Source organism: Stegodyphus dumicola, chromosome 4 (genome assembly GCF_044657685.1).
Source record: "Stegodyphus dumicola isolate Sdum_Otavi_A_Nest chromosome 4, ASM4465768v1".
Taxonomy (NCBI): Eukaryota; Metazoa; Arthropoda; class Arachnida; order Araneae; family Eresidae; genus Stegodyphus; species Stegodyphus dumicola.
In genome coordinates, this window is record NC_140771.1 from 217,366,288 (window position 1) to 217,386,943 (window position 20,656).

General features: G+C 34.2%; 1 protein-coding gene across 3 annotated transcripts in view; it reads left to right on the plus strand.

Annotated features, from left to right (window-relative positions):
* Lpin (phosphatidate phosphatase LPIN) overlaps positions 1 to 20,656 on the plus strand; it is a 129,466-nt gene that overhangs the window by 34,147 nt on the left and 74,663 nt on the right. The window lies entirely within an intron of this gene.

The following is a 20,656-nucleotide window of genomic DNA, read 5'->3' on the forward strand; positions in this document are numbered from 1 at the left end:
AATATTAAATATATTTTTAAATACACCTAGAATTGTTTATACTATGAAACTGTGTAAGTATACTTTTGCAATGTTCTTTTCCAAATGTTTTCATTAAGCATGGCATCGAATTGATAAATATCTAATACATTTCACAAGGACAGCTGGTATCTCTTCTTACGTCCTCGAAGATAATCGGATGTCTTTTTGAAGGTGTAGATAGCGTAATCATATCATCCGTAGACGTATGAGTAGCAGAAAAATAACAGGATATTTTGCAGATGATGCTCTTATCGGAAGAAGGAAATGAGTGACGTTAGTATTCTTCGTGATATCGAACTTTCGTTTGTGGTGAAACAGTTACCGAAGGGTTGTTCAGTTTGTTTATTTCTTTTAGTTAAACATTTGAGGGGTGTGTGGAGCAGATAATTTTCACAAGATCGCAAGTTGAAGTGCGCTTTCGTTAAAATATCTGTTAGAGATAAATTAATCTTAAGTGTTTTGTTAGAGAACGTGATAGATTCGTGATAAAGATAAAATTATGTTCAGTTACGCTTCCAAAGTCGATGGATGTTGAAGAACAATTGATAAATTTTGGTTTCTTCGGGGGATAGCTAAAGTGAAAGATTTCCCTTTATCCTTTTTGTTTTGTATTATCATTGTTTGTGTTCGCAGAACTTTTTTAATTGTATCATTGCCTTTCGTGATAAAAATAAATATTTTGGTACTTTTCCGTTTTGCCTGCGCAAACGATAAAGTCGCCAATAATGGTGCAACTGATGCCAAAGGGAATACCTTCGCTGGTAACTTTTTACGCCTCATTTTCAAAACAAGTCACAGCCATTTCTTACCAGACCGATTGCTTCTTTCGATACTGGAATATAATTACATAGAATACTTACAAAAATAATTAAATTTTATGCTCTAAGACCATTCGCGGTAATTAAGTCAATTAGGATGCAATCACACCACTCACCCGAAGGGTAAAATATAGAAAAGGCAAAATTAAGGGTTAAATTCATCCATTCTAATGAGAATGCTCTAGCGAAGTAAAGCACTACGGTTTTACATAATTTCTGAGTCAGCTATTCGTACGGATTGAAATAATTCTTGCATTTAAACTTGTATTCCAAATTAAGATTTAACTTGGAATTAATGTAGATAATTACTGAGAGAATTATATTTTTGTAGCGTTGTTTAGGTGAGATGAGATCACTTGGAGTCACGTGATACGAACCGACGAATCAGGATGTTGAACCATGATAGCACAGTAAATTCTTAAATTCATATCTTTTTACAAATTTATTGGCTTCTTACAAAATTTTAAACTGTATTAAAATGATTATGCCTTCAAAATAAAAAATTCTTAGAATTAACATTTGTTAACGTTTTTTATGTGTATACTGTATGTTGTCGCCAACAAAGTCTGCTTGGCGAAATTTGCGCCGGCGAAACGGAAAAGTACCAGAATTTCTGAAACTAATTTTGTTAACATTTTTCTTACTTGTGTTTTATATTTTGAAGTGGCCCACCAGCGGCCGAGCGGTAAAGTCGCTGAACACTGGTAGTTCGGTCCGAGGTTCGAATCCTGCGAACGGGCTGGCTGCATGGGCGCTTTCGTGGTTTTCCCCATGTGTAACGTGTATACGAGCCAGTTTCCCTTAGAAAGTCCTCCACGAAAGGCATCCCTTCCCTTAGGCAGGTAGCCCTAGTGTGCTTTGCCATAATTAAATACACCACACCACATGTATTTTGAAGTTTCAGTACACTTAACGTCTCGTTGCTGAATTACTAATTACTATTTGGTTCTCAATGTCAATAAATTAGCAAAGAAGTTATGTTTTGGAATTTTTTTACTCTAGAAGCTGGTGAGTTAGGATTATTTAGATTGCCAAAGCATTCGAATGCTTGAGGAAGCTTCGCAGAAGGTAATAAAAATAGTTTTAGGGATTTATTGCTACCGCAGTTTAGCCATGAGTTTAGCAAGGTGATATAACAGCGTCGCAGGTGTTGTTTCTCTTTTATTCGGTACAGTTATTTGTTTGAAATGATGCCATAGACATTCTATTCTGTGAGTGTTAACACCATAGCAGGATCCTGCACTGGGGGTTGGGACCGAAAAGATTTCTATTCAAGATTCGGAAAAAAAAAAAAAACTGTACTATAGTATATAGCAAGCTTATTAGAGACTGGAAAAATTTGTGGGATCTCTTTGAAAGAAACAAAAACTATCTAAAATGTTTAAAAATTAGCAAAAGAATGCGAATTTTAGGAGATGTAGATGTCAATCAAATTATCACTACGCATGGAAGGTTCCTTGCTTACCTAAAAAGGTTCCACCTCCAGGAAAATGATATATGTAAAGTTTGTAATAAATTAGGCGATTCAAAGCATTTCGTCGAGAACTGTTGCCTGACTGGAAGTGTGAGAGGAAAATATAAATTTGCGAAGTTTGAGGATTTATTTAGTACCTATAAATTGTTTAGAAAATTTGCAAGAGATATTATGCAAACTGTGTGTGTGTGTGTGTGTATTTAATTATGGCAAAGCACACTAGGGCTATCTGCCTAAGGGGAGGGATGCCTTTGTGGAGAACTTTCTAAGGGAAACTGGCTCGTATACACGTTACACATGTGGAAAACCACGTAAACGCCCATGCAGCCAGCCCGTTCGCGGGATTAGTACCTCGAACCGAACTACCAGTGTTCAGCGACTTTACCGCTTGGCCGCTGGTGGGCTATGCAAACTGTGAATGAGAATAAGAAGAATATTGGTATCGAGATATAACAAAGCAAAAAATCATTCTGAAAACAAATAATTGAAGTAACTTTAAGATGAATTTTGATAATATAAAGAAGATTTGAATCATAATAATAACTAACTGAAAGTAAAACTTATGAAGATTTTAAACTTAGGAAAAAACACAGAAATGGAAACGACACATTTATATACTATTTCACCGAGAGTGTTTGGAATGTATGTATCTGCTTTACGTTTTTTGTTTGTTATGCTTTACGTTTTTTTTGTTTGTGTGACTTGGCCTGTCCCCTCATAGCCATATGGCAGGTTTCGCCTGCTAGGTGGGCTGAGGGCCAGTGCTTACAACTAACTAACCATAGCAGTATCAACAAGATTCGTTTGATGATTTTCCGTTAGGATGTTGTATCACGTGATTCATACCCATTACCTGTGTAGGTCACCTGTTGTTATAGATACGGCCCGATAAGTCACCTGTTGCGAGAATACCAATACTTTTTTTAAGCTCGGGAAGTAATATTTTTGCATTAAATGGAAGATGTTCACTCTCACGCTAAATGGCCTCACGTAATTAATTTACATTTATTCATTGCCGTGCGTTTGGCAGCACGTTGCAACCTTGTCATCGCCATGAAATTCGGTCATTAGAACCCCACAGTTATTTAAATACTTATTTTCAAGGGACTATGTTATTGGATTATGTTATTCCGTTTTTTAGGGATACATTTAACTATTGTATGTTTACGGGTTATGATTTGTGTAAAGTAGAAGTAGTTTCGCTTCATTAAAGTTTTTACTGCAATCGGAGACTTCGCAACCGTCTTTCGACGCCATTTCGGTCAACGGCCGCTAAATAGGAGAGAAAACATGGTATTTGAGAGACGTTAATTAGTTTAGTGCAGATGAAAACTTCTTAAAAGACTGTTCTTATAAATAATAGTTTTGATAGTCCTTGTCAGAAAGCTTGTGATCATACTATGTTGCAGCTAATGTATGTTGTAAAATCCTTCACGAAATAAACAGTATTTAATATCAGTAACTAAGGAGTTGATTTTACTTTAATGTTGCAGCTTTTACGTGTAAGATTTCAGTTAATTAGAATTAAATATACGAGGGCTATCCAGAAAGTAGATTACGTTTTGGAATAAAGAAATAAACAAAGTATAGGAAACAAATTTTATTATATACAGATGAAAGCCACACTCAAATACTACTTTTCTACATAGTCACCATACAAATTAAGGCATTTATCGTAGCGATGTACGAGCTTGGAAATTCCTTCGTCGAAAAATTCGGCCGCCTGCGCCTTCAACCACTTCGTTACCTCTTCTTGCCTTCCATCTTGCACAAAACTTGTGGTAACCAAGCTTTTCGCTGATGATTTCGTGCAACAAACTTCGCGAAATTTGTGGAAAACTCAAAGAAAGTTCCGTTATTGTGAAATTTCGATTTTCACGGACTTTAGCATCGACTTTTTCGAGAAGTTCGGCGGTCACTATGCTGGGTCTCCCACTTCGATCTTCGTCGTGAACATTGGTTCGGCCATTTTGAAATCTTATGACCCACTGACGCACTCCACCTTCAGTGATAATGTTGTCCCCATACACTTCACGAAGCTGCCGATAGATTTCTATCGGTTTACAGTTTTTTGCAGTCAGAAACCTTATTACTGAGCGCACCTCGCAGCTCGCGGGATTTTCAATTAACGCAGACATTTCAAACCGTCACAGTATCTGAACGGAGCACAGCACGAACCTCTCACTAGCACGGCTAGATGCAGACTGAGCTGCGCAACGCTCTGACCCCAAGATGGCCGCGCTAGCCCCGCCCCTAGCGGACACAGACGGAAACGTAATCTACTTCCTGGATGGCCCTCGTACTATGAAAGAAGCTATATTTGCGTAGAATTTGCATCTATATTTGCCTAGGATGTTTACCTCGACAATTCAAATTTTCGTGCATCATTCTTGAAAAATCTTAATAATTTTTGTATTCTATAAATTTCGTGAAAACACAGCTCGACAGTTTACAGACTACAATCCCTTAAAAATATTTCAATTACTTTCATAAAAAAATAGAACAACTGTATACTTTTTAATGCAGGATAAGAATGAACATCTGGAAAAATAATCAGCCTGATTAGTGACTTTCAACTCTGGACCTCGTTAAATTGGAAATAAAAGTTTATAATGTGTTTTTCACTGTGTTTTGAGTGTCATGTTTAAGCACCTGTCTGAAATATAAGTATGTAGAAAAAGCATATTTTCCTTCAAAAAGAAAACTAAGTTGGCATTCTTTGCGAAAGAAGTTATCGTAGATTTTTTAAAATTTTTTAACTTAAGTATTAGCACTTGCACTGCTAAATAAATGTTCATGTAATTGGTTGTCATTGAATTTGTTTAGCGCTGTCTTGTTACTTATGAAAGTTACCGCAACAAAGTTTGTGCATGAAAATAGACTTTGAATACTCGTGTTTTTCTTGGGGGGGGGGTTGCCTGTCTTCTTTTTTATAAAAGTTTGCGAAAATAATAACTCCTGAACTATATATGCAAGGAATCACTTCATTGTCCGCGCACAACCAGTGGCCGAGTGGTTAAGACCGTTTAGTATTGGGAGTTTGACCTACCTTCTATCCCAGGCGAACGGGATGGCTGCGTGATTGTTTTTCGTCGTTTTCTTCGTACGTAATACGAATACGAGCAAATTTCCCGTAGAACGTTCTTCACAAAGGCATCCCTCCGTTTAAGGGGGGGCTCATATGTGCTTGGCTGTATTTGAATAACTTAACCATTTCATTGTCCACACTTCGTGGAGGAATGATGCATGCAAAATGTAGAGTAGTAGCTCACAGGTAGCAGTTCTCCGTAGCAGAGCTGATAACGAATACACTTTCATAGATATGAATAACTAATGAGTCTATCGTGATGTTTTCATTCGATTTGGAGGTGAGGTAGGGACTGTTAGTTATATTTTTCGTCTTACAGTCATCGTCTCAAAAGTGTTCATCAACATGGAGATGTAAGATATCGCAGATTAAAAGCAATTCTTGCTTACTGTACAGTTATTGCCCAAATCCGGTTAAGTTTAGCGTATTAAACAGGAGCACATCCATTGCGTTCTTATAGGACAAAATGTAGTACACGTTGAGTGTATTCATTCTGATGCTTTTTTGAATGCATAATTTGAAAAAGCGCCGATGTTCGTGTGCTTATAGTTTCGCTTTCTACTTCCTTGTACGAAGTAAAAAGGAAGTATTGTAATCGCGAAAAGCTTCAGGCAGCATAATTCAACGAAAATATCCATTTTGACCGCTATCCAATGAAATTTAACGATGTTTTTGCGTGATATCTGTACGTAAGGACAGAATAAAAGACTCTTTTCCTCCAAAAAGATTATAAAACTGCTTTAAAATGAATTCTGAAGAGAATTTTTCGTGGCGTCTTTACGAACGTATGTACATACGTACGTATCTCGCATAACTCAAAAACGAGTAGCCTCAGAACGTTGAAATTTTGTGTATAGGACTGCTATAACATGTAGATGTGCACCTCGTATTTTGGTTGCAATCGGCCGCACCAAACTTAATAAATATATTTATATCTATATCCACTCTGTTACCCGGCTCAGTGATCTCAGTTTCTTTACTCTTATATGTTTGTAAATTGTACATTTTTTGCTTTAAAAATGATTGAATTATGTTGTTTTTATCTTCCGGTTAAGGATTTTATGCCTTTAGTAAATCTGTGTGCAATATTTTTAGAATTATCAACAATTTTAAAGTTGTTTAAGTGCCGCTAAGCCTAATAATGTTTTTGATGGCGGCCATTGCTCGTTTACATTTGAAACAGCAGAATAGTGGATTTGTTGCCAATCTAGAGAAAATTAGCTTCGCAACAGCAAAGACAACGCCTCCATTTATTATTGTGAATTAAATCATGCTTAATCCTTTCTGGAATTTTTTCGAGGAAATAAGTGTTTAAGATTTAAACTTCGTAATTTTTAATACAGATATTTTGACTTTTTATGTATTTTTGCTTTGTCGCGAAGTGAGAACTGAATTAATTGAATGAGAAATACTCAATCGTCTGTGAAAAACCGTTTCTTTTTTTGTTTTGTTTGCTTAATTTCTTTTATACATCTTTCTAGCCTTATTATAGTATTTAAATAGAACATGTGGCAACGATTAGATATTTCTTTATAGGATATAAATTTTGTGCATTCTGAGTTATAATATGAACGAAATATAATACTGTTAAGTGAACCTTGCGCCAGAGTGTCGCTATGGTAAACAAATAGAGTGAATTTTAAAGAATGCATTTATTCTATTGTGGTTTATGCGCTGTCGGCGAAGTAGACTTAATTCAATCCAATAAGTTTAAATGAAATGCAAGAAAAAATGCGTATAATTTAATATTCCGTACAAGGAAGTCATGTGGTGTACACATCAGATTTTTTAATATTTATGTATGGATTAGTTATCTGCTTACAGAAACAATGAATTCAAAAAGACATTATAGCGATTATAAACAACTGCAGGCTGTGGTCATGGCTGAGAGAGGGATGTTTTAATTCTAAAGGTACAGAAACTTCAGTCATGAAAAAAGAAAAGCTGACTAAAATATAAGTGAAACTTCTATCCAATAATTGGCGATAGTCCCTGCTAAGCAGAGTGTTAATTCATGGCATATTTTAGATTTATGTGCTTGCATCATCACAAAGCATTTATGCTGTGCAGAAAGACATCTTTGATTGGCCTCTCTCACCGCTTTTTTTAAAAGGTATAGTTTGTATTTACGTCATATGTGTGGAAGATAACGAGAACTCTAGGCAGTAGCCTTCTCCATCGCAGAAATCGAACACTACTAGCGCAAGAATGGCTTTACCAAAGGTTACTGTATAATGATGATTACTTTTGTGGAACATTACTATCTCTAGTTTGCTGAAAAGTAGTTACATCCTTAGTGGTGTCTTTTCTCGCACTTCTATAAGGAATCAAACTGAATTTCGGAATTGTTAGTTCTTTTTCTTTGTTCGTTTGCATATTTCTGAGTCTTCTTCTTTTTTTTTTTTATTTTTTTACTAATGTATAAGGACTAATAGTTCAAATTAAATATTATACTAATTACTGTATCGCTGTTGGAGATAATTGAGTTAATCACATTTTCAAGTTTAACTGTTGATCTGTGCTTACTAATATTGTGTGGTTTTCGGAGTCATAGGTAAAACTGTGCCTTATATGAATATTTTTTCAAGCGTATAATCAATTATTCATTGAAGCCATTAATTTTATTTCAAGATAAAATACGCTCATTCTTTTTCTGAGACTGAAGTACCGTGTTTGATATTTCTCGGTGAACAGATAGCATCATCAACCACCTTACACCCCCCCCCCAAAAAAAAAAGCAAAAAAGTACGTATATAAAACTAAAATGTGATAGTTTGATTCCTGAGACCCGTATAATAGCAGTTGAAGGTTCTTCCCTGCTAAGTTGCGTTAAACTTCACGCTCGTTGTTCTGTTGGAGATGATAACGGATGACTTCAGTGTGTTTGTTCTCCTGAAAATAATTGTGTTGTTATTTTCTAATGTTTTAAATTTGTAATGAATTTTAAATCTCATTTTATATACCATTATTGCATTGAAACAGTCAGAGGAACAGAAATAGTATAGGGTGATATTTGTTTAGTTTTATTTTTGTGTTTATATTTTACAGTTCATAAAATAAATAGTATTTAGGATCTCGGGATAAAATTAACAAGTCTTTTGATTCGTAATTAATTTTTATTATTATGTATTTCAGCTCGTAATAGTCTAAATATTATTTCAAACTCCTATGAATCCTGAAATAACTCCATTTATTTACTGTTAGCATTCTTTTTTGGCTGTGATATCATTTCATTATTTGTTTTGTTGGTACTCCCACCTTTCGTGTTTACGTATCTCTTGTTACATTGCATTTTCACATGTTTTCATACCTGCGTACGACTGACTAATACGCGTGACTTCGAAACTTGTACTTTATCTGCATGAAAGCTTTTACTCTTTCTCACGTATGAAAACAGAAAATTGGGTCATGGCTTTCCTCTGTATGTTTGCATTAGATATTTGGATATCACGCACATTCCGTAACTGGTTTAGTTTTGGCGCTTACGGAAGAGTTAATTTGTTACGTGATTATTAAAGGTTACTATGGAGTTTCTTTTCTTTTCTGTTCCTCCCCTTCTTTGCAATAGTGTGATAAGCACTGCGTGCAGATAATCAGTGCTTCTACCACCCTTGCGTTTTTTAATAAAGGGTTTAGTTTTGATTAGTGTTTGTAAATGAAATGCTGTTTTCTCTTAGTATGTATTATCTTAAAACACAGAATATGCATAATTTATTATTGAATATATGCAATTCAGTCGAATTCCAGATATCTAGACCAACCATAACCGAAGGGTATATACAGTTAGTCACAAAAGTCTGCGTACAGACTAAATTTTAAATTAAAGAAACACTTAAACCATAGAAAAATGTTTTTTAATCATTACATTTTTTTTCTTCTATTAGCTAAAATTGTAAGCTTAAATAAAAAGTAAATAATATCAGTGTAATACTTTTTACATTTTTTCAAAAATATATTTTGTCAAAAAAACTCAGAAATTCCCTCCAATAAGTCTGCGTACACTTTTAAAAAAAAAAAAAAAAAGCAAAATATAAGTTTTTTACATTACTTCAATACTTTGTAGGATAGCCTTTATTCTTCAAAACAGCTTGCAGAAGTCTGGGCATTGCCTGAACTAGTTTTTCAGTGTCATCCGACGCAAATTTCACCCATTCTTCCTGCAATTTACTAATTAGCTTATTTCGCGACGTAATATTGTGTTTTCGAATTCGTTTCTCCAATTTTGCCCACAAATGTTCGATTGGATTGAGGTCTGGTGACTGTGGAGGAGTACGCAACTGTCTTGGAGTGTTGATAGAGGAGATATTCCTTCACAATTTTAGCTGTATGTTTCGGGTCGTTGTCTTGTTGGAAAATAAAGGTATTAGAAAGGTTTAAATTTCGGGCATTGTCTCGTAGATTTTTCTTCAGAATATCCAGATAAACATACTTATCCATGACTTTATCAATAATGTGAAAATATCCAACTCCTTTCGACGACATACACCCCCATACCATTACACCGTCAACTCCATGTTTGACAGTTGGATTTAAATTTCTCAGATTCAGTTCTGTTCCTGGTTTTCTCCATACAATAGGGTGCGACTAACTTTAAATATTGTAAATTTACTTTCATCTGACCAAATTACATTGTTCCAGAAGTCCTGCGAAGAGTTTAAATATGTTTTGGCAAAAGCAATTCTTTTGTATTTGTCTCGGAAATGTATGGCTTAGACCTAGGTTTGCGTCCATGATAATCGGACTTTCGCAGCACTTTTCGTACAGTTTCAGGAGAAATTTCCTTGTTGCTAGTTAAAAAAATGTCTTTTGCAATGCTTTCAGCAGAAAGATTAGGATTTCGTTTAATTCGTAAAAGAAGTTTTCTTTCTTCTCTCTGCATTAGCTTCTTCGGTCTCCCACATCTTGGTTTTACAGCAAGACTACCAGTGTCAAGATAGTTTTGAATAACTCTTTGCACACTAGAAAATGGTTTTCCAATGGTTTTACCAATATAACGAAGAGTTTTACCTTCGTCTCTCAATTTGATAATTAGTTGTCTCGTAACTAAATAAATTTCTTTATTGATTGTCATTTTCGTCAAAGAAAATAGAAATAGCAACTTCTAATCAACGTGAAATTTGCTTCGGAAGTCAATGACCTTGAAAGTGTAACCTTCTTTGCATTCTCAAGTTTGAAGTTTAAAAGTTAGATAAGAAATCCTCCGCCTCCTTCGTGTTGTACGCAAACTTTATTGGCTTTGATTTCTGGCCACTTATCTTTTAAAAATTAGTGTGCATAAATTATTAGATATGAAAATATTACAGTTAAATAATTTCAAAGTCCCTTATTGAAACTAAATATTTAAAAAATAAAACTTTAAGAAACTACCCTTTTCGCACCTTAAAATTTGGATTTGATATTACTTTTCTTGATGTACGCAGACTTTATTGATTAACTGTAGATACCTTTCGTTGAAACGCCCTTTTTCACGTAAAATTAAGCAGTGAAGTTTTATTTACTTATATATACAGAGCCCTTTTCTGATTCAAATTAAAATAAAATAATAATAATGTTCATTTACTTAATCCAATTAATTTATTTTCTTTGTATAGTGCTAGAATGATCAATTCTTAGATTAAAATTAATGCGTACATTATTTATATTACGTACATTGTTTCTGGAAAGAAAGGCTATGTTCACTCGCTTTGGATTAAATAAAACTTCTATTCTTTTGTTTGCTGTTGCCGTTTTGAGTTACAAATTTTACGAAGAGCACAATGAAGCTCCATTAACATTGCGTAACTGTGTGGTGCTTTACCTTTCTGCGTCATCAGTAGAATTTTTCATTGTTTCTTTGGCTGCTGCAGTGAAGGGACTGTTACACCAATAAAAAGACAAATACGTTGAAACATAAAATGCGACGCATTTTTTTAAAAATATTTTTTCTTTCTTTCGTATAATTTTATTTTTAATTCCCTTTAAACGCCCTTATATCCTAAACACACAATAGGTAGTTTGTAGCAGCTTTGCCATTTTGCTTAAGTCATGGAAGTCTCGACAGCTAGAATACTTCAGTGCTATTATCTCTACGTATAATAAAAGAATCTGTCTCTGTGTGTGTGGTGTGTCTTTCGTTTGTGCTGCGCGTTAAGCTATTAGCTTTTACCCTGGGCTACGAAATTTGGTGCATAGGTGTATCTAATAAACATGAGCCAGTGCACCTCGAAGCGAGTTTTTTCAAAATTCGAATCAGATTTCTTTTAATTTTATCTTTTTTTGATGAAATCGCATCATTTTGAATAGTTTCATTCTTTTAGAAATGTGGTTTTAGCAACAGTTTTTCATTCAATGCTTTCTATACTGGACTGCTGACTGTTGAAATTATGAGATAAAATGTTACTTATTTTCTTTTGATTTTTGGACATGCAACACGCACATCGCAATCTTCTTATACTGACGCGCATGCGTCTCGCGAAGCACCAACAGAAAGAATTCCCTTCCCCCCCTCTCTTTCTATATTAGCTAATGGCAAAGAGGTCTGTGTATTTTGAATTATGTGATCCAGAAAGCACAATTTTGATTGGTTATTGCTTTCTGATAATAGTTTCATTCTTTTAGAAATGCGGTTTTGGCAACAGTTTTTTATTCATTGCTTTAGATACTGGACTGCTGACTGTTTTCTCTTGAAAAATAGGAGATTTATTGCTTATTTCATTGTAATTGTTTTATATTATGTTTTAATTCTATATAATTTTAATTATATAAAAAGTTTTGCGTGTTTTTCTAGGAAGCATAGTTCTTAACTTCCTTTATACCATTTGAATTTTTAAGATTTTGCAACGGGAAGTTGAGTAATTTATTTACTAGGATAATTAATATTTGTATTAAGGGATATTTCTTATTTCATTGTAAATTATATATATATATATATATAAAATACATTTTTATTGAATTTTTTTTATAATGTTTTGCAGAGTAAAATTCTGTGCAGTTTTTAAATCTAATGTTTGGTGTTTCTTTTAGGCATTTTCCCGGTACATTTAAAAGACTGACGCATCCAGTCTGTAATATAAGGAAATTCCGAAGCGTTTGTAAAGGTTATTGTCGTTATCATTGTTATCTTTAAAATTAAATTTACGACTTAGTTGCTTAAGCAAACATTTTCCCCTTTAAAATAAATTATTGTTGTTGAAACCAAGAGAAAAAAAAAAATTCAGTTACCCGCGAGACGAAAGAATTATAATTCGAATTAACGAGTATAGATGAGCTTCTCTCGTTTCAAAAGGCTCTGGAAGAATGAAGTTTTGCATCTCTTATAGGAAAATAACCATTGATTAATTTCGCCTTTAATGAAATAAGGAGTAGCTAGGTCATGTGTATGTGCCTTCTGTTTTGTAAGTTCCTTAACAATTTTTTTTTTTTTAACCTTTGCATATATTGAGTACTTTGCTGTTGTGAAATGACTGATTATGTTATGGATTAATTACTCAAATTTTTCATACGATTGTTCTGTCCGGAATGTAAACGGAGAACACCTGTTTGGTGTGCGACCGATAGTTCTTTTATAGTATTTGGAATTTGGCCATCCTCCAGCAGTTCAAGGAAAAGACACTCAACTGGTGACAATGGGACGACGTTCGACAAGGGCATAGGGTCTCATCCTGTATTTGATCTTGCGAGGTCATTAACATGCGTAAATTGCGTGACTGCGGACAGTTGTGAAATATGTTTTTCGATGCATTTCTGCGCAGCGGTCTGTTTTAAGATTTTGGCCATTGGGGTGGGGATTGTGCCATGGACTGTGAAGAGGAAACTAGTTTTTTTCCTTCATCCTCCCCTCCTTGGCTAACATTGGTATATCTTATCTGCTTTGTGTTCGGATCTGTTATTTATGATTTAGAATCCTCCTTCACGGAAATTGGTTTTTCTTCAGAATAATTTATATTTACATATTTATATTTTTGAAAGATTGTGGTGTCAAGTCTCGGATTTGGAAGAGTATATGAAATTAATGAAAGAAAAGTTCTAAATGGAAAAAAAAGTACATTCTGCTCTCCCAGGGAAAAAAAAAAAAAAAAAAAAAAAAAAAAGAAAGTGCATATATATATATGGAAAAACGTCCTTTAAAATGCAGTTGTTTCACTTCTTTATTTTAATCCTCTTCTGTTTAAACTGATTATCGTATCGCATCTAGAGACTCCTATTTTTGTATCAAGGAGAGTAAACACTGTTTTCATCATAAATGAAAGAATGAATATGGAGCATTGATGAGTATATTCTTAAAAATATTCACAATAAAGCAAGTTTTCTTTCTCAAAATTGGTAATAAATTTATGAAGTAGTTATTAGTCCAAAGGGGCAATTTGCCCAGAAGGACTATTAATTTCGTTTTGGAATTTTGCGTCGATTCACGAAAAGCGTTGTTTCACTTTTCAGATTGTTGCCACCAAATATTAATCGCCCTGTATTATGTTTAAAGAAACTAAATAATGAAGAATCTGCATGAATGTATGTATGTTTCTCGCATTGTGATAAAACAACGGTACCTAGAGCCATTAAAATTTGAGTAACGTAACCTTCCATAGAATATGGGCATGTGGAAGCCCGAATTTGAAATTTGTTTTATTATCTATCGATTTCATATTTTGTAACACTTCACCGAATTTTTTATTAAAAAAACTAAACGATTTCAAAGCGAGCAATGGCAGGACTGTACGGGGAGGGGATTTTTTTTTTATCTCCAGCGCGCGACACTCTGTATCGGAAATTCTAAAGATATGCTCATTTTAAAATTATTTTGCGATATTGCTGTTGAACTGAATTTTATGGTTTGGGTACGTAGAACATGATATTTAATAAAGGTAACACACAAAACGTTACAAAAAACCCTTTGGACGTAATTTAAAATCTGAAACCTTTCAGATTTTTTTAATACTAAGACTTAACATTAATGCAAATATTTATCGTTGCTAGATTTTTACTTTTTTTTTTTTTTTTTTTTTTTAATTTGTTAAAGCATGAGCAGTTAGAAGATGGTGACTCGAGTTGAAAAACTGTAAATGAATCTCGAAAATTGTAGACAATATGACTGCAGAGGCGAATTCTAATGAATATAGTGACATGTAGAAGAATGTAGGAAAATCGAGTGAATTGAAAGAGCATTTAAAATGTGTCATGAAATATGTGAAGCAAATCGGAAAAGAAAATATATCCGCATTTATCGGGGGGGGGACTTCAGATAAGCTAGTTAAACACGTGATGAACCAGGGTAATAGTTTGCAAGGCAAATTTAATTTTATCGCTTGTTGTTTTCAGTTTTGTTACTAATTACTTAATTTTTTTTGCTTTTATAAAAATGCGTGTTTTGAATAAAAGATAGTATGTTCCGGATTATGAAATTCTGCAGTGTATTTTGAAATTAGTGACGCGTTTTGCCGTAGGAAGGCTATTGGTCTTGAAACGGCATTTTGCGTCGTTTCACTATAAATGTCCGTTTCACTTTTCAAATTGTTACCGCCAAATATTATCGCCCTGTGTTATATTTAAAAAAATTAAATAATGAAAAATCTGCATGAATGTGTGTTTCTCGCATTGCAGAAAGAAGAAGAAGAAAAAAGGTACCTAGGGTCATCAAATTTTGAATAATATAGTCCTGCACCGGAATATGGTCACCTGGAAACTTGAATTGGAATTTGTTTTATTGTCTATTTCATATTTTGCAATCTTTAACGAATTTTTAATTAACAAACTTTACGATTTCAAACCGAGCTATGGCAAAACTGTATGGAAAAAGAACATTTTTATCTCCAGCGCCCACGACTGTCTATCGGAAAATCTAAAGATATGCTGTTTTTAAATATTTTTATTCCAAATGCTCTCGAAACGTGTCTGTGTAAATGAATAAAGCCTAATATAAAAATCAGATTTATTTATTTATTTATATTTTGTTTTATTTTAGTTATTTTGAATTTTAAGGCATAGAGCTGATGATATATTTAAGGCAGTTTTTCTGATTTCAAGATCGTCTAATATGTGAGAATGAATTTTTATTCGTTCCAATAATGCTAATGAAAAAACGAAAAAAATATTTTAATGTGGTTGTTGATGTAGGGATTTAGTAGATAACTATATTAATATATAGCAAATTTAGGAAAAATAAAAGTATTTTCAAGAGCTACTTTGGAAAGAAAAGTCTGTGAAAACTGCACTTAAAGTTCATATTATTAAACGCGCTCAGTTAGGAAGTGTTTCTGTTTCCTTTAGCCTGTTTTTACAGAGAAAAGGCGTGGAAAATGTTTTTTTTTAAGTATTTTCCTAACGTTTGTTAAAGGGTAGTAAGGTGGTTTTGGCAGAGGAAAGCGTGGACGTTTTCGTGTTAAATATTTTCGAAGTAAAATGGTAATTAAAATATATTTATTTAAACACTATTACATTTTAAGAATTCTGTTTTGATTTACAATATTGCAATTTATGGAAGAAATCGAATAAGTGCTTTGAAATTTGGACCAGCGGAATACATGCATAAATACTTAATTTTTTAATAATATTCTAAGTAGATATTTATAAATGTATTCAGAAATTCGAATAAATCTATTTCTTTCAGAAATTCGAATGAATTTTTTAATTCTTATAAATGTAGTCTGAAAATTCAGAAAATTCTCTTAATATTATATAATTCAATAGGTGCTGGGTTGGAACAGCATATTTTTTTATCAAAATTATTTACTCGGTGAAATACTTTTTAAAGATAAATTTAATTAACCTTACCCTATATATAATATTAAATATTAAATATTTATAGAGTACGTAAAATTTTCCTGTATATATTTATCATGTAAAGGTTGATTTTTAGCTGTATATTAGATTTTATTCTGCTTGAGTCTTGTATTTTTAATTAACTTATTGAATTATTTCAACGTTATGATAAGAAATACTGTTATCGCAATTTTATAGCTTTTAACCAGTTATGAATATAATTTTTAGGGTTTTTATGTGTATCTACGGATGCGTTCAAGAGTGTTCTTTGATCAGATTTTTGTTGTTAAGGGATCAAATTCCGAAACGGAATGCTATACATACATTTTTTCGCATAAATCTAGGCTAATAATTGAAGCAAAAATTTTAATTAATCTGAATTAAAGACTTTTCTAAAATTCGTTCGTTAAAAATTGTCTCTCTTGCAAGCGTTCGATGCTTGAAACCTACGCATTATCTTTTTGGAATTAGCAGTGTGCGTTCTATTTTGAAAAATCGATCGTAAGGTAAAGTGTTAGTCCTTTCAGATTTAATTATAATCATGTTTGGTTTTTTTTATTAGTCTTCTGCTTATCAAATAATTAAACTTATTAGATATTTTATTTCGGTTTCTGCTGTCTATATATAAATGGCTCCACCCTCAACCATAGATCTCTGCTCTAATCAGCACGTATTTTTCGTTTATGTAAGCTATATCTATATTAAGTGCGAAGTATTTTTGTATCAGAAGATGGAGAAGAGCCTAACAAGCTATGTTTTGTCTCTTCTGCTGATTGCGACATCATCCTCCAGTCGTGCTGCTGCGCGTAAAGCTGCTTCCTTGTAAATGGCCTCTGTTGCTGCGTGATTTGACTTTGCTCGCTTTCACCCTTACCCTAAAGATAAGCAGAGGACACTTTGCAATCACTTCCTGAAAGTTAAGGAAAAGAGATCTGTTCAGTGTTCCGTGGTCATCGAACTAGTTTCAGATTTTGTTCGTTACCTGGTAGATTGTTTCACGATAGCTTGGGCACAGTTTTTCTCGCTTGTTTAGTGTTATTCACTTTTTAAGTAATGTGCAATGCATAAGTTATATGTAGATATGAAGTAGAATATATCGAATTTTCTTTTCGCACATTTTTTTGGGGGGAGCACGATTTTGGTGTAACATGGTTGGAAGGATCTGGTTCTTGCAACACTTTTTGAAGGTGCCCGTTAAAAGTCTCTGAACTAAATTTAACTGGAAAAAGAAAAATTAGAGGAAATTCTGAGAAGTTTTCTGTAACAATGAGTAGAGGAAGTAACAGTTGATTTGAATAGACAATTTTACTTGATGAAATATGAAAGATTTAGTTTAAATAAAAACTCAGTCACAGAATTTAAATTCAAAATTAATCAAGATTTAAAACGGCTAGGATCATAATGAAAGAAAGCTATATCATGGCCGAATTATTTAGATAGTGACTAACAATACTAAGACTATCTGTCTAAGATAGATGCCTTCATGGACGACTTTTTAAGTGAAATCGGCTCGTATTCAGTTAAATGTAAGGAAAATCGCGAAAACTCCCATTCAAGCAACCCATTCTCAAAGGGATTGAACGCATGCCAAGCTGTAATGGTATTCGGCGGTATTACCACTTTGCCTCTGTTTGGCCTCATAATGGCTGGAAACTTGGTAATTTGGTTCTCATCTCGTAGAGTATTTTATAATTAAGAGTCTGAACATGCGCAAAGGCCAAAACGTTTATGGATGGTATAATTCGAAACTCAAAAATTGATAACTAACGTAATATAGTTAGCTGAAAGATTGTTTTTTGCAGTTTTGCATTTTTTTATTGTTTTCTTAAAGGTTTTTCATTGTGAATATTGTACATTTTATATGTATGCACATACAGTTATATAGGTAAATTTATAAATCAGAATACGCAAATTTAACCCTGAACTTCCCTTAGTGGCTTTTGGTTTTAAAAACAAAATTATTTTATCTATAATTTTTCTTCAAGCATCCCCCTCTTGCTAATAATAAATAGTTTGCTGTTGCAGTAATTTAATTGCTTTCTGATTTTTGTCATGAAAAATTTATTCAAAAAATTAATGTTTTGAAGGTATACTCGGTGATTCGATCGCTGTATGTATATATATCAAGAGAAAGAAACGAAGGGGAAAAAAAAAAAAAAAAAAAAAAAAAACCCTGCCCCTAATGACATGATGGTAGGGAAGTCGGCTGCCATGGTCTAGGGCCTGAGTTCGAAGTGCATGAAAGAAATTACACGGTTGTTTGCGTCTTTCCCGCTTGGGAGTACTTAACATACTGTCAAGCCGAAAGCTGTCTCCAGAGGTTAATTGTAGGGAAAGAGAAGTATGAAGTCCTCAGTTCCATTCATTGAAAGGTTCTTCAACACAGCTGGCCAAAAGTCGTATTGTTGTATGTAAGGTGCCCAAGGTTCGCCAACGATAGGCGGTCAATACTACTTGGCTATGGCGAATTCATGGAACTTAGCGAGAGATTCTGTCATATCAAGAGGTTTAGAAATAACAGAAACAAAAAGTTCAAGCCTATTTCTTGTTTTGATTGGTACAAGGATTCCCTTAATGATTTCGTTGTGCCTGTGATTAACTCTTCGTAATCCCAACATGTAGGGATGAGGAAAACTGAATTATCAGGCTTTCGAACTATTAGAAATATTTCGGACGGCACATTTTTTATGACTGATATTTCTAAGACTTCATCTTTTCGATTTGAAATGATCGTGAGTTTTCTGTGTTTTTAAATAATGCTGGAATGTTTCATTAGTCTGTGTCCTAATTACAACATAAGCCAGATAAATAATAGGAAATTCATTTACATAAGAAAGTGAGAGTGCTTTTGAATTCGTTTAAAAAAATCTACAGTTTTCGAGTTATAGAGCTGTAACATTCAATCCTTCGTCCGTTGACCATTGTGACTGTAATATTTTTATTTACAGAAACTTCGTTTTATTTTGTTTTAAATGAATACTCTGTTTTATAGTAGTTGTATAATTGATCGTAATAAATGATATTATAATAACACATTTTATTTCAGTAACGGTTTTATTTTTGCTTGAAAGTTCCACTTTTCCATAAAAAATTACTTGTTTTCAAAAAATGATATTGTTACGTTTTTCTTTCTTCTGACACCAGTTGTTACGTTATATTCTTCCTTCACGTTCGTACGGGGTTCGTAGATTTGGAGTGAATAACGGCGACACTTGATGAAGTATCGAAACACACTTTATTAATCAATATTAATCAGGACATCTCCAAAACACTTTTACAGTCGTCAAAGATCTACTATAAACACGCTGGAACAATCAGCGACACAGCCTTCACACTGTCAGGCAATAACGGTGGAGACAGCTTCCTGTAAAGCACCCGACTCTGCTTTCTGTAGTACAGCTCCCGACTCTGCTTGGTCGTTGTCGGAACTCCACGTACTCTCGAGACTCTCCACGCTACAACTCGCGATGCACTCGACGACACACGAGCACAGCCCCCGACTCTTCGGTTCAGTCGTTCCCGGAGCTCAACACGCTTTCTCGACGATGCACTAACCGCGCTACACTAACAGACTCCTTCATTGCACTCGACAGCCCACTCGGTACTCGCTGCCCGGCTGTCAACTCGATCGACTCCACAGGGATTGACTCGCTAGAAGAGACACACTCTCGATGAGAGACACACACTGACTGACTGCGGACCAGCAAGGTTTATATAGCTTTCGGCTTGTGTTCGAGAACATTTTGGGCTAAACCGGTAAGAATATGTTCCAGAAAGTTCTCCATCCGCCCATGGTATATCGCCAATTTTGTCGCCAGTTGGGCGATTTTTTTGCCAAATGTGGCAATCCTGCCTTCCCTTGACATTTTATGGCAACCCTAAAACTGCTTTGCGGGGAAGCTATCTTACCGCGCCTTTACGTTTCGTAACAATTTGTAAGCCAGTTTAACTTACTTATCTGTGTCACAGAGATTATTTTTCCGCGACAGGAGAGACAGAGTACACTTATAGACAGGAGAGACAGAGTACAGTCAGGAGATACAGAGTACACTTATAGACGATGGGAAACCACATAGCAATGCATGGTCGGAAACACTTTCCTGCGCGCTAGTGACAACACAAAAGTCAAGAAAGCAAAGACACGAACGGGTTGAGAAAACATGTTTATTTGGAGTACAACAATAACAATATAAAGAGACAACGATCATCATCAAAGAAGGTGTTCGAAATTACGATCCGGACCGTTTTGCAGATCTTTTATGCTCCAGAGAAGTGAAAGTCTATAACGGTCGGTATCGTAATTTTGAGCACCTTCTTTAATGACGATCGTTGTTTTTGTTCTTATTTGTAGGTTTCTGCTGTACTAAACATAATAAATCATGTTTGGTCTCACTGTTTGTGTCCTTCCTTTTTTGCGTTCTGTGTCGCCACTACCGCGCCAGGAAAACGTTTTCGACCATGCAATTGCTACGTTATTTCTTATCGTCTAGATGTACGCTATCTCTCCTGAAAGTTTGCCAT